Source organism: Hemicordylus capensis, chromosome 4 (genome assembly GCF_027244095.1).
Source record: "Hemicordylus capensis ecotype Gifberg chromosome 4, rHemCap1.1.pri, whole genome shotgun sequence".
In the NCBI taxonomy this organism is placed as follows: Eukaryota; Metazoa; Chordata; class Lepidosauria; order Squamata; family Cordylidae; genus Hemicordylus; species Hemicordylus capensis.
Window position 1 is genome coordinate 303,131,528 of NC_069660.1, and position 15,666 is coordinate 303,147,193.

The 15,666-nt window shown below is 44.5% G+C and overlaps 1 long non-coding RNA gene across 1 annotated transcript in view; it reads left to right on the forward strand.

Annotated features, from left to right (window-relative positions):
• The first annotated feature begins 798 nt into the window (after nucleotides 1-798).
• The window catches only part of LOC128323106 (uncharacterized), a 32,734-nt gene continuing 17,866 nt past the window's right edge, over nucleotides 799-15,666 (forward strand). Inside the window, exons 1-2 of the long non-coding RNA XR_008306170.1 lie at nucleotides 799-894; nucleotides 4,653-4,751. This is a non-coding gene — a long non-coding RNA (uncharacterized LOC128323106). The remainder of the gene's footprint in view (nucleotides 895-4,652; nucleotides 4,752-15,666) is intronic.

Genomic DNA, 15,666 nt, shown 5'->3' on the forward strand with positions numbered 1-15,666 from the left:
CATTCTCCTCAGCTATGCCTGTGAGCCAGCAGGCTGCCTCCCAGCTGCCCCGTGCGGCACCAGCACGTACATAGCCTCTGCACATGCACAGTGGCCATTTGTGTGGTCATCAACCATGCTGACTAGACCACACAGCAACAATACATGGCTAAAGGTAAAGTGTGCCGTCAAGTCGATTTCGACTCCTGGCGCCCACAGAGCCCTGTGGTTTTCTTTTGGTAGAATACAGGAGGGGTTTACCATTGCTTCCTCCCCCACAGTATGAGATGATGCCTTTCAGCACCTTCCTATATCGCTGCTGCCCAATATAGTACCAGCGAGGATCCGAACCGGCAATCTTCTGCTTGTTAGTCAAGCATTCCACTGCTACGCCATTAGGTGGCTTAATCCATGGCTACTAAAGGGCGAATACATAACAACATAACTCTCTAGTCTACATGCATTCTGAATCCACGATGCCCTCGTGACAGAACATCCTGACGTGTTCACTGAATGTGCATAGGCGGAGCATACTCCCTTTGTGTTGTGCAAATATACAATTTTTAGACTTTTCTAATCATCAGGTTGTCTCCAATTATTTTTTTGCACCAGATTTCAGTTTACAGTCTACTGCAGAAGTAGCACCCTAATAATTTTGGTGACCTCTTGGGTGAGTGAATATGAATCAGTGTGTGAGGAAAGCTGAAGTGCCATCTTACATCCAGAAAACAGACTTGCTGATATTCCAGTGTTCTCTTTGCTCTTGATTATGACAAATACCATGATGACAATGGGAAGCAGATGACACATCTTCCCCACGGAACATAACCCCAAGCTCATAGTTAATGTAAGGATCTTTCCACTGGGGTCTGGGGAGAATAGGAGAAGAAGAGAAAGGAGAATCACTGAGAAAGAGTAAGTAACTGAGTAATTCCCAATTATACCATCTTTCCCCATTGACACATTTGCCACCACATGCTCCATACAGGGCATATTCAAACACATCTCATGCAGATTAGAGAACAGAATCAGACATAAAACTAGGTGTGAAATACACAATGCCTAAGAGAAAATTGGCAGAAGAGAAGCAAACAATAGTCTAGACTTTGGATTAGATGATTAACAGCACATGTAATTTATTATACACATATGTCTTTCACCTTTAATATAATTTGTATTTATATATTTAGTTATATTTTTTTTTGTTATTGTATCTATTGGTTTATTTTCAGGAAATAAGAGCCTCCTCATCTCTGACAGCTCTGACAAATTTTAAAAAGTCTTTAAAGATTTATGTTTTCACCCAAGCTTTTTAACTGGACCGTGGTTCTAAATTGTTTGAATGGTTTTCATTTTTAATCTGTTTTATGTTGTTGTAAACCACCCAGAGACAGAAATTTGGGGTGGTCTACAAATTTGAAAATAAATAAATAAATAAATAAATAAATAAATAAATAAATAAATAAATAGTCCAACCCTCAGTGCAGGAATTCCAGAGCCAGAGCATTCCCAACTGATGGCTGTCCAGCTCCTGCCTGAAGTCCTCTAACAAGGGAGTGCCTCCCACTCCCCTAATTGGTTCCCTTGCCCAACCGCACTTACCATTAAGGAGCTTCTCCTAAAGTTCAGCCAAAATCTACCTTCCTATAACTTCAGCACATTTGGTCAAGTTCTGCCCTCTCGGGGGCAGCAGAGAACACACCTTTGCTCTGTTCTGTATGATGGCCCTTCAGGTATTTGAAGAGTGCTGCCGTGCCCCACTACTCTACTCTCTTCTACAGGCTAAACATATGTGGTCCCTTTTCTCATTGTGCTTGTTTTGAAGACCCTTTCTTTGTTGCCCTCCTCGGAACCCATTCCAATTTGCCTACAATGGTCTACACGATGTGCAGCATTACAGAGCCATAACTCTACACTATGGGGCTGTTGTGGACTTCAAAGGGAGCTCTGGGGCTGCTCAGAACAGGGGGTTGAGCAACCAGCACTTCTGCAAGTTTCCCAGTTGTCCAGAATAATACCTTGTTCTTGTGGGGAATTCTCTCTGGTAAGAGATACCTTTTTATTACAGCAGAGTGCACAGAGGAAAAACACAGTGGAGTCTGCCTAGGCATGCATGTCTGCTAAGAGCCAAAGAAACTTGGAGCCAGTTCATAGTTTCAAATCAATATAAGGAGTCTTTATTGGAGAACTCCATTCTAGATAGGAAAGTGGAGAGATAGGATTTCTAATCTAGCTAGCTAGCTGGATGCAGACAGATGCTGTCTGCATCTCTGTGCACACATGGTGCAGAGAGAGGCAAGCGTGTGTGAAGGAGAAGAAAGGAAGGTAAGAAAGGAAGGGAGGCAGGAAGAAAGGAAGTCCCTGAGAGTAGCAATCTACATATCAAAGGAATAGTGTCAGAGCAGTAGAGAGGAGGAATGACCAATGTCTTGACCCCTCTAGCCCAGAATCTCTAGTCTGTCCCCCTCTGTCATTGAGCCATGAGACAGCTCAAAGTCCTTCACTTCCAACAGTTCTGAAGCTGGGGACAGAATCTGGGTAGGGCATGCCTGAACAAGCTCCCCGCCACGGACCTCATTTTGAACTTGATGCACGATCAAAAACTGGGACTGGGAGCACACAAAACTCCCAGATTAGGGTAGGGGGCTTCTCCTACCCTAATGCCCTTCGTGGCAACTGCCCTATGGAATCATAGAGTTGGAGGGACTCTGCTCTCCAATCTCCTGCTTGCTTAATGCAGAAATTCAGATCTAGACATCCTACCAACTCAAGCTCAGCTTGTGACTGTCTACAATGACAAAGATTCTTTTCACTTGTACTGTTGCTGAGCCAAGATCTATCCTGTTCCAGAGTGAGCCTCCAGGAGCACACTAGATCACAGACAGCTCCATGAACCAGACCCTCAGACAGAGTTGAGCAGAGTAGCAGGGCTGGGTAATACAGCATAGGCCAGGGTTGCTCCAGCAAAGTCTAGCAGCAGACTACCACCAGTTCTTATGGTTGCTGCCTAAGCAAGGTGAATCGGTCCCACTCATTTCCTTGGAAAGGCTCTGTTCTTTAAAGGGGCCTTGCTCAATTGCTCAAACACTGGCTCTGTTGACGTTGGGGCCCTCTGCTACAACCAGTAGATTCTCAGGGAACTCCTTCAAGTTGGGGGATGAGCACAGGGCTGTGTCCTCAGGATGAGTTAGAGATACTGGCTTGAATTCCCCTGGTGTGCGCGCACAGGAGGAACCTCCAGGGTCTGGATCCCAGATTGTTCCCACCCTGTCTCATCCCCTGAACTCTCCATCTGGTCCCTCAAATGGAGGCTTCTAGTTGCCATCACCTAGGTAAAAGGTAAAGTGTGCCATCGAGTCGGTGTCAGGGGTGTAACTATAATAGGGCAAGGGGAGACAGTTGTCTGAGGGCCCACTGCCTTGCCCCCCCCCCCCAGAGGCAAGTCACATGACTGACTCCCCCAGCCATGCACCTGCCCGGGCTTCCTTCAATTGTATTCATCCTCCAAAATTGATGTGAGTGTTAATACCTGGAGCTACTGTTGTGGTCCAGGCCTGATTTATATACTAAATATGCTCATTAGCTAGCATACAAAATTAGGCCTGTCTCATAGTGTCACCAAGTGACCAAGTTCTTTTATATGGTGACCATGTAGGATCTGGGCGCAAGGAAGAAAGGAGATCAAACCAATCCTAAATGATTCAATGGGCTTTATTGAGTATAAAAGAATAACAACATCAATCTAGCTGAGCAGAAAGCAGAACATTCTATCAACAGTACTAACAGTATTTCAACCCTAGCCAGCACCAATATTCACCCAGTGTTCCTAACTAACATGTGTGTGTATTAAATCTTCCTAGAGCCTAATACAATTCTGATATAGACGGAAAAGGGGGTGGGGAGGTAAGGAAGGCTGAGGGCTGGCATGGTTTGGGGAGATCAGGAATTAGTAGAGGGATGAGGGGAAAGGAGAAGAAGGGGGAAGGATGGAGGGATCCAAGGCTTGTGGAGGCAGCATATTACCCAGATCAGAGGCTTGAGAACAGTGGATCTTTCAGCTGAAGGAGCGAGGCTTTTGGCTGGAGACAGGAGCTTTTGGATCAAGCATGCAGTTTGCTCAGAGCACGGCTGAGTGTCAAAGCACCATGGCTGGGGAAGTCTTGACTTCCCACTGCGCAGTGGAAGTCACAGACAGTTCCTGTCCATGGACAGAGTTCCTGCCTCTAGCCCCGCGGCTTGGGCAGCAAACTCTTGGATTACTCATGAGCAAGTCTTGCGTGTAGGCACAAGACTGCTAGTTCTCTGTCCAGTAGCCTCATTCTTTATAGTTGTATTTTCCTTTGATCTCTCATAGAGTCTATTCACATCTCCTCATCTTTTCCTGGGTCCCCAAAAGGGTGACAAAGCTGTTACCTTCTGGATAATGTCTTTTAATTATTCAGGATATTGGCCAGTCCAGAGAGATCTGAATCCCATCTTCTGTAAGCTAGGAGCTTAGAAAAGGGGGGGACATTGCCCAAAGCAAATCTGCATCTCTGAGCTGCAAATGGGCATCTTCTCTTGTCCCAGATTTGCTAGCCTGATCCCAAAAGGTGTTAAAGTGTTAGTAAACTAAGAATTAAAGTAAATAGGTGTTTTCTTTGTATGCATCTACCTATGTTGAATTTCTGTAGAGAGCAATTGAGTCAATCATTGACAAGAATTAACATGGACTTCTTGCAACAGGAGAGGGGAGATCAGCCTCCGGCCTCTTCCACAGACATTATTTGATAGTGAGTCACATTTTAGCATTTGGATTGTTCTGGCCTGGCTTTTGTGCTTCCTTGAGTACCCATTTCACAATAGAATGCTGGATCGCCTCTTCCCTCACAGACCAGTTAAGATCTGGAGTGTCAATTCACCCCGAGTCCAGGCATTAATTCATTTCTTAATATAAAATGAAACTAGACACAGGCCTGAATTCCATATAATTCTGGGCCTGTACCTCTGGATCTAATGTTGGGGTGCCCAACACTACCAGAACAGCATGTCTTTCTCCAGTACCATTAAATGACTTGCATGGTCCACAATTTACAAAACCTTTTAAAAAATAATTTAGGATGATGTTCTATAGTGGCACATAGGTTATTTTTATATTACATATCTATATCTATATCTATACCTATATCTATGTATAAATTTTACTATGCTTTTACTATGCTGTTTGTTACCACTAACTATTCAGCCTCATTTAAGATTTCTTTACTTCATGAGCTGAGCTTCAGTGAGAATTGGGCCCATTTTAAAATCTTGTCTCTGGGCCCACTCCAACCTTGCTATGCCCCTGGTCAGAGTCAACTCCTGGCGACCACAGAGCCCTGTGGTTGTCTTTGGTAGAATACAGGAGGGGTTTACCATTGCCATCTCCCACGCAGTATGAAATGATGCCTTCCAGCATCTTCCTATATCGCTGCTGTCCGATATAGGTGGGAAACATACCAGCAGGGATTCAAACCGGCAACCTCTGGCTTGCTAGTCAAGTCATTTCCCCACTGCACCATTAGGTGGAAGAAATGTCATAATTTAGCTAATTTTGAGTCAAGGTCCTTTTTGCCTTCTGAACAGATGCTTATCTCCAGGAATGGGTCTTGAACTGGACAACTGCAGGTTTGTCTCCTAGTACAGTGACCCATGATCCCACTTTGGCCAAACACGCTAACCAATTGGGTCCATGCTGCCAATGAACCTCGTTATGATGGCAGCCATTTTCTCTGCTCAGCTGCCATTTTGAGCAAACTTGTAAGCATAGGCGCAAGGTTTTGGCATCATTTTAGGAACATAGGAACATAGGAAACTGCCATATACTGAGTCAGACCATTGGTCTATCTAGCTCAGTATTGTCTTCACAGACTGGCAGCAGCTTCTCCAAGGTTGCAGGCAGGAATCTCTCTCAGCCCTATCTTGGAGATAGGGCTGAGGGAGATTTACAGGTATCAGGTAAGTCCGGTTTACATCCACCCACTCACATTTCTTAAAAGAGTGTGTGGTAGCCAAAAGACTGTGGCAGGGAGTAAGCAAGCTGTTAGAGTGGAATCTGATATGGAAAAACAGACTTGGGAAGAACTAACCTCGGGTTTGAGCGATAGAACCTCCTTTCGAGGTCCCAGAAAGAAACCTTCAAGGAAACGGGACGGAACGGGTGCCCTCATACCAGAGAATTGGAATGTTCCCCTTCTCGTAATCAGGTTAATAAACCTGTATGTCATTTATGCAATGCTCCTGCATAGGAATAGGGAGGGAAGACACGACCAAGAAATTCACGCAGATGAGACAGTAAATCTCTTCTGGAAAAGTTTGTATGGTTATGTGCAAAAAGACAAGAATATCTCTTCTAAACAGCAATGGAACAAATTGTGGAAATGGACGTCGGACGTAACCCCTCCCGATTACCTGATGTGCCTTGAAATCCCCCACCCCCGAGTTTAGTTACAGTACTACCGGCATATACTTCATAACCTTGTGGGTTTCCAAATCCTTGTGTGTAAATCTTTGTAGATATATCATGTACAAACAACCACTTTGTATATAATTGTGCTTTGGCAACGTACTGTATGCTTTGGTAGTTTGTTGGTTCAATTAAAAAATCTTGTCCTATCTTGGAGAAGCCAGGGAGGGAACTTGAAACCTTCTGCTCTTCCCAGAGCGGCTTCATCCCCTGAGGGGAATGTCTTGCAGTGCTCACACATCAAGTTTCCCATTCAGATGCAACCAGGGCAGACGCTGCTTATCTATGGGGACAAGTCATGCTTGCTACCACAAGGCCAGCTCTCCTCTCTCTTCTTCTTTGCCATTCTGTAAGAAAGGAACATGTGTGGCGAACAGCAGTCAAAAAAGAAGAGCTCAACATTTCTTTGAAAATAACTCTTCTATTACTATGAATGCTTTAAAAATGTACTTATTCCCCAAGGCCATGACATTCTTCCTTTTCATTTGGGTCTGCATCAAGTTTCTTGCTTCTCAACATACAGCTTTTAAGGGTATTTTTAGACATGGTATTTGAGCGGCTTCAGCAGATGGCCATAGAGTCTGACACTTGAATTGAAATTTAGGGTCTTGTTTCCAAGATGCTCTCTCTCTCTCTCTCTCTCTCTCTCTCTCTGTGTGTGTGTGTGTGTGTGTGTGTGTGTGAGAGAGAGAGAGAGAGAGAGAGAGAGAGAGAGAGAGAGAAATCCACAATGCTTTGGGGACAAAAGAGGTTCTACAGAGCAACCCCTCATTTCCACTGTACCCTAGCAATAAAAAAGATAGGGTGGGGAAGATCATCTGCTAATTGGCTTGGGCAGTATCAAAACCTTTCCAGTCAACTCCTGCCATACCACGGCTAGTTCAAGCCTCACATTCCACATTAGGATGGAATGAATCCCTCCCCATTTTGGAATGCCCCCTATATGTTATGGAGAGCCAGGTCTGAATGTGTGTCTGGGGGCAGGGGGGGATGCACTAAAAGGTCACTGAAACAACACCATTGTATATGACATCATTCCCCTTTGTAGCCTAGCTCTGCTCCCCACTTTGGGTTATATGAGAGTCAGTATAAGTTTTGACTCATGTTCAGATATTCAATTAGCCATCCAGCTCACTGGGTTACCTTGGTCCAGGTACTGCTTCTCAGCCTAAATTGCCTCACAGTATTGCTGCAAGAATAACACTGGGTGAAGGAACCATGTCTCCACTGAGAAAACATGGGGAGCCCCTTGGAGGAAAGTAGGGATTTTTTAAATGCACATAGAGCAGCAGTTCCCAACCTTTTCTTTAATGCGGACCACTACATCGTCATCAAAAACCTTTGAAGACCACCACGTAAGCCATCTGTTAAAAACATTTTTAACATTGCCTGCCTGTGACTGACAAACGTATACATCAAAGAGTATTAAAAATGCAGCTATTTCTTATCATTTCTTATGTTCACTCACAAACATATTGTATTCATCAAGTACATTAACCTGCAGCAGGCCTACCAGTGGGAAAAAGAATAGGATATATAAGTACACAGGATTATACAATATCTCCCCCCACCCCACCACAGACCACCTACAGTAGACCACCAGTGCAAAGGCGCTTTTACCTCCAGGGCCTCCACACACCCTGGGAGCCCCCAAATCCTCTTTAGTCCGACCCGGGTGCTGTGCTCACCGCACCACACCACTGGCCCGCACTGTACCGGACGGCCAGGCATGTGTGTGACCTGTGCCGGGTGGCTGAGCCGGACCCCTGCTTTAAAGACAGAGGAGGGAGTGGGGAAAGAAATATGTGGAATGGTAATATGTTAAGTTGCATGTTGAAATATTTCTGCTAATGCATATTTGCATAAATATACCTGTTTTATATTCTTACATTCTTGTGAGTTCAGTTGCTGTTTGTGCCCTCAAGAAACCACATGTTAAAAATACTGCGTGTGTCATGGTGTGTGCATGTGTGTGTGTAGGGGGATGATGCTTAACTTGCAGCAGGGGGTGGGGCTCCAAAGGCCTTTAGGGCCAGGCTCCAAAATTACCTAGGTGCACCTCTGCATCAGTTGTCCACAAACCACAGGTTGGGAACCACTGACTGCTGACATCATATGTGGAATATGATGGTCCATTTGGTGGCTCACACACCAAGCAAGGTGTGGTGGTGTCAGCCATTACTTGTTGTTTGTTCCCAGCAACTGATTCTCAAAGGTAGACTTGATCTGTACATGGCAGACCCATTTAGGCTACTGTGGCTAATTAGCATTGATGGCTCTTGCACTCAGAGGAGTACCATGTGCCCAGTGATACACCCATCTGTATAAAGCATGTCATGATCCAGGATCATTGTGCATACATTGGTGCACCCCCAGAACTTTCTTTGGATCAATCCTATTGCCTAATTCAAGAAGGAGGCATATGTTCCAACACCAGCTCAGCAGAAGCAGCTCAGAATGAAAAGCCAATTTTAATGTTTAGACAAATACGCAAATTGATTAATGACTCATGTGATTAATGTCTCCAAACTCAAATATTTTGGAAATATAAACAACTATCTGGAAGAGTTCCAAGGGGAGCTAATGCCAAGAAACTCAACTACCCTTAGGGCATGCTACAAAAGCATCTAAACCTGTCAGCAAAACCGCAGTTTTGTAAAAGGTATCCATGATATATGATTTCAAACGGGTAAGGGTTGGAGTGAATCAGCCTGATTAACAGGGGAGCTCGGTCAAAAATAGGGCCAAGCTGAAAATCCTTGCTGTTTTTCATAAACAAGTTTTGGCAGTGCCAAAAACCACCTCCTTTTTCAACAATTGTCTCACACTTTTTCCAAAAATGTTTGCTTATTCCTTTGAATTGCCCTCATTTGCCCTAACTCACCATTGCCCTCATTTGCCCTTAGTAACATCTTCATGCAGACATATCTGATTGGCTATGTAGCATCATAATGTCCTCACATTCCCTACATGCTTCTTGATTGGGTGAGATCACCCATGTGACTAATCCAGGGAGTAGAAATAAGCAGCTCAGCCAGGGAGAACATGGTGCCAACACACCAGCAGACAGGGAAAACAAAAGCACCAAACAGGATTTTAAAAAGTGAATATTCACATAATATTTTTCAAGAGAAAATTCTTTCCCATCAAAATTGCCAGTTCTGACTTGAAAATTGAAAGTGGAGATCATTCTATACAGCCCTAATAAAAATGATAATAAATAAGTCTACAAGAAGAGTCATTGGCAGAAAATCAGCAGAATGAAAGTTAGGATGGCACAAAGCCAACTTGTTTCTAACGCAGCATATCATCCCTATGAAGTACACGAAATACTCCAAATACCAATTAGGAAACATTCAGCTGTTGGGTATACAGATCAGATTTCACAATGGGTATACTGATTGAGAGCCAGCGTGGTGTAGTGGTTAGAGTGCTGGACTAGGACCGGGGAGACCCGAGTTCGACTCCCCATTCAGCCATGATACTTGCTGGGCGACTCTGGGCCAGTCACTTCTCTCTCAGCCTAACCTACTTCACAGGGTTGTTGTGAGGAGAAACTAAAGTATGTGGTACACTGCTCTGGGCTCCTTGGAGGAAGAGCAGGATATAAAATGTAATAATAATAACAATAATAATAATAATACTGTCAAGTCTCCAGGCACAATCCAGAGAGTTGCTTTAGGAACGCCAAAGGGCTTGTGCAGAGCCCAGTTGAACTTTTGCCATTGGTTTTCCCATGGAATGGTACATACCCATACTGTAGCAACAACTGAATCCGAAAATCCCCTGAGCTTTTAGAGTGGCTTGCTGTGAGGATTTGGGAGCCGCTTTTTGAGAAACGCAAGTTGAAAGATTAGTTGGCCATATGGAGCTGATTGTTCCGTTCTCTGAATTGTGATTTATACCTAAGAGGATGTGTTGTCTCGTATCTCTGGGTCAAGAACACATATTTTATACATAGAGGGTCTCACATTCAACCCCTGGCATCTCCCAGGAGTTATTTGCACATGGCTTATAGTGTGGGGTAAATATTGAGCGAAGCCACATTGAATCGCACTCGCCGCATTGAGGGAAGCAGCCCCTCCCCTCTGCTCTTGGGTTTTGCTTTGATGCAAGTTCACATGGCATGCTTCCGTGTTTTCCTTCTAGCCAATGGTGGGGGAGGGAGAGAGAGAGATTACTAAAGAGCTACATCTGCATTTCAAAGACAGTATCCTTCTTATAATGCTAATGAGTCTATGCCAGTGCCTCTCCCTATTTGCTCCGGGAGTTTTCAGAAAAAGTAGCTTAAAACCAGCATTTTGAAAACCCGGAAATACCTCGAGATAAGCTAGAATTCACAGGACAAAGCTCAACTTGTGTGTGGAGTGGGTCCAAGGATCTTGAAGGGACTTCGGGATAAGTTTGGCTGGTGTGTGAATGCACACACTCTCCTCTGAAGGAGATTTGGGGTAGAAGCCCTATCTATAAAGCCTCCTGGTAGAGCAGAAAAAGATCTCTGCCTAAAACTGTGGAGAGCTACTGCCAATCAGCACAGATAATATTGAGCTAGGTCAGAGCTGTACAACTTTGGCCCTCCTGCAGATGTTGTGCTACAGCACAGTACCTCCAGTGACTGCTGCTGGTGTCTATCTTATGTTTCTTTTTAGATTGTGAGCCCTTTGGGGACAGGGACCCACCTTATCCATCCATCCATCCATCCATCCATCCATCCATCCATCCATCCATCCATCCATCATTTCTCTGTGTAAACCGCTCTGAGCCATTTTTGGAAGGGCAATATAGAAATCGAATAAATAATAATAAAAAATAATAATAATTCTCATAACCCCAGCTATTGGCCACTGTGGCTGGGGTTTTTATTTATTTATTTATTAGAAGCATCTAATATACCGCCAACTCCAAAGACTCCAGGAGGTGTACAGTGGCATGTAAATAAGGTAACATTAAAATTGCAATCAAAATTACATTAAAAATAGCAAACTAAAATAGATAATGGAAAGGAAATAAAGTAAACTCAAAGGCAAATGCCCGGCGGAAAAGAAAGGCCTTCAGTAAGGATGTAAAGAATGGTAAAGAGGGGGCTAGGCGAATCTGAAGGGGAAGAGAATTCCAAAGAAGTGGGGCAGATGATAGGAGTTGTGGTCCAAAAGCAGCGGGAGTGTTGAAGTTGTTCAGTCCTTAGCCAGATCGACCAGTGTTTTGACTCACAAGAAGGCAGATTCATATTTTGTGACTCACCAAGACAAACAGAGAGCCTCACCAGAGGCTCAGTAAATGTCCAGATTTTGCAGGCTGCCTGCGACTGCATAAAAAGAAGGGTTGTCAAAAACTGTATAGCAGACTATAAATGGCTCACTGCATGATGTTTGGCTTGCTGGGCCAGAAGTTATACTGGCTTGTAATACATAGGATCCCCCTCCCCCGCCCCGCCCCCACGCACCCACCCCCGGCTGCACACACACACTTGGGCTGCACACACACACACTTGCAGGAAAAATTCCAAGTGGAAATCTGGGTGTAAATCCAGTTTCTAATATGTGCTTATGGAACCCAGTGCATGCAATTGATTTGCTACCGTGAAAAGCTCTGTCGATTCCAGTTATACTGATTCTATTTTAGTAATGGGTGAGGTCATCTCTCTTTAATGTCAGTCTTCAAGGCATTCTCTGTTCATCCAGGATGAAGGAATCCTATACAAATGTAAGATGAGAATTGACATAACTGCTGCGATTTCACAAAGCGAGAAGTGGGACACAGACGAGCCCTATAGAAATCCCAGAGCACAATGTGAGGTTGTATTCTTCAGTGCCAACAGCCATATAAGATTAAAAAGCACTGTAAGGCGAATTCTGTGAGGGGCACCCCCACCCCCCACCGAATCACAGCTGTAAGAGAATAATCCAATAGAACAGTGGGAAGAAGGGAAGAAAGAAAAGAATGTAGACAACCCTTTACCATCAACTGTGTGTGTGTGTTTGTGTGTGTGTGCACACGTGCATGTAGATAGACAGACAGATAGCTGTTAGGGCTGTCATCCAACCAATGATGTCTAAGCAGAATAATCACAGTTGCCAACATGATGTTCAGTGGTACAGAGCCACTGCACACCACCCTGGGGCACAATCAATTAAAACTAATGGCCCACATGAGATGAGCAGTGTTGCGTCTCTGTAATGCTGTAGACCTTGACTGCTGCAGACCTCGAAGGCAGCCCCATTCCCATTCAGCCATTTCCCATTCACAGCCGCTCTGGGGCTGCAGCAATCCTGAGGCACAGCATTGCATAGATGCAATGCTGTGCATCATGTGGGCCATTAGTTTTAATTGATAGCGTTTGCATAATTTTGCATATGAATAAAACCATGAAGCTTCAAAGGATCTAAATGAGTTCCACCAAATACACAGATAAACCCAAAAAATCTGCATATGAATAAAACAACATTTTGGAAGAAAAGCTGTACTTTGCTTTTAGGTGTTGCATGTCTTTGTCACTGCAGGTGCTGCCTTACAAGAAGCTTTCTGTCTTGTGTGAGAGTGAAAAGGGAACTCCTCTTCTAAAATGGTGCCTGATAACTGCATTTTTCTACGTACTTTAATGAGAATGATCACAATTAGCCTCACCCCATATCCATCAGGCTTGACCCCGAGCCACCAAGCACCTCTGCCCTGTCAGGTGCCACTTTGTGCACCACTAATTCTCCACCCCTACCTGGCTAGACTCCATCTTCACTCTACCACAGGCCTGCTCAACTTTACCCCCCCCCCCAGCTGTTTCTGGACTTCAGCTCCCATAATCCCCAGCCAAAGTGGCCAATAGGCAGGGATTATGGGAGTTGTAGGCCAACACCTGCAGGCGGGCCGAAGCTGAGCAGCCCTGCTCTACCATGTGAAGATTCACTTAACCTCCAAGCCTCCTCCCTGCCTCATATCAGATTTGGAGCCTCCGGACACCTGGCAACCCCAATAGATGATAATAAAAACCAGCACTTTCCATTGTGCTCAGAAACAAATTGGTAACCTATAGACCAAAGAAGATCAGCATCACAGAACCAGCTGCAGGCAGAGCCCTGGCTTTGCACAAGTTGAAGCTGCTCAACACTTTAGAAGCAGCCCCACCGAAAGGGTGTCCCAGTAATCTGAGCATGATGCCTCCGGAGCATGTGTGACCATCATGGGCTAGATGAGCATTTTAGAGGGGAAGGCTCAGCTGGTGCACCAGGCAATGCTGTGTGAATCCACTACTTTGTATTGTCATAATTCATATTATCAACTGAAGAGAAAAGTAGACAAGATGGCTGAAGTCGTGCTTATTCAGAACTGCCTCAATCACATAGAAAGAGCAGGACGGGGGTTCGGTTTTAACAGCAAAAGAAGAGGGTGGGTGAAAGGCACCAAAACCTCTTTTGTATCTGCTCTCTTTTAGGGATGTGCATGAACCAGTTCGGAGGCCCTTTTACAGGCCTCTGAACTGGTTTGAATGTCCAGCAGTTTGGCCAGTTCGAAGGTGTGGGGAGGTAATCTTTAAGGGCAGGGGAGGATGCTCTTACCCCTCCCGACGCGATTCCCCTGCCGGCGCTGTCTTTTAAAATGGTCCAGCGGGCCAGCAGCGTACCTCCTTGCCACTCCGATGCCTCCTTGGACCAGAAGTGGCCAGAAGTGCCCAGTTTGTGCATGCACCATTTCAAAATACAGCGCTGGTGTGGGAAACGAGGCAGGAGGGGTAAAAGCATCCCCCCATCCTTAAATATATCCCCCCCACCTTTGAGCCGGTAGGCCACTACTCCCTTTCAATCCTTTGTAAACACAAAACAACTCCATTTCACTCGTCCCTCTCTCTCTGCTCTTCTGACTCTACAGAATCCCCACGATGACAAACGTCTACAGAACTGATAATCAGAAAGGATACAATATCCTCACCACACCTGCTGCTTATATTATCTGCACACGGTCTCCTCTAGCGCTTTCGGTATAGCTGAGCAAGCTTCTGGTATTGCAGCTTGGCTGAGGAGGGAGAGAAGTTTGGGACATGTGGAGGGTTCTGAACTCCTCATCCTTACATCTCTATTCCCCCATCACTCAGAGGATCTTTTAGGCAAAGCCACTGTGATAGACTTGATCACGGTAATCAAGATAGGCAAACTCACAATGAGATCCAGAAGAGTTGTAAGTTTACTATTTGGTCTGGCATTAAACAGCCAGCATTAAGCAGGTGTGAGACCCCCCCCCCTCTCTCTCCTTCTCCCCCCCCCCCGCCCTTCGCAAACAAACTTTTTACAGAAAATGAATTCAAAACAGACAGTAGAAACTCTTTATTTTCTCTCTGAAGAATGACATATTTGGAATGGCCCACAGGACCATTCCATACAACATGGGGGGGGGGCGTTCTCCAGAAAGCAATTAAATTCTGACCCAAGGGATATGTTTTTTGAATGGCATGTGCTTTAACAGACTGCTGCCAATAGCCCCTTTTGCTCCAATGGTTACTTATGTAATGTTCTTTTCCTCAGAACTGAGATCTGGGTCAACAAAGAACACATTATTTTGTACACATGAACTTAACTGTAAGCTCTCTGTTTCCAACTGTACTGCTTTCCAACTGTACTGCTTCTTCTGTGTGTAAATTTATTTATAAAATGTATGAGTTGTATTTTCTGCACCACTTGGATATTCAAAAGTGTCAGACAATGTTTAGTTAAAAGCAAAAATAATAGCATACAAGCAGCCTTGTCCTTTTAAAAAACAAGATACCTTTATTCTCAGTTTCCAAAGGTTACATAACAACACAAACTGACATGCCTGTCTCCTTAATATCTTTCAGATATAAATTCCTTCTTTATCAGTATTATAATTCTTGAGCCACTCCACCACAGATAAGTCTTTTGGGTACTAAGATCTGCCCCTGACTGAAGTCCTGCTTCATCAGGGATTCTAAGCTGTCTTGAAAAGAGCAGAGCCTTTTCTGGGGTGGCCCCTGTTATTTTGATTGTCATTGTATTCCATTTGGAGGTTTAGCAAGTACAATCTCTCTTTTCGGAGAGAAGTGAAACCATACCTTTCCCACCAATTCTTTCTCAATTTAATTATCAAATTATTGCTGCAGCTGTTCTGTTTGTCCTCTGTGATTGATATTTGGTTACACCTTTTGCTGATTGGCTTTTACATTGTTTTTAGACTGGAATAGTTTTAATTGTGAATAGTTT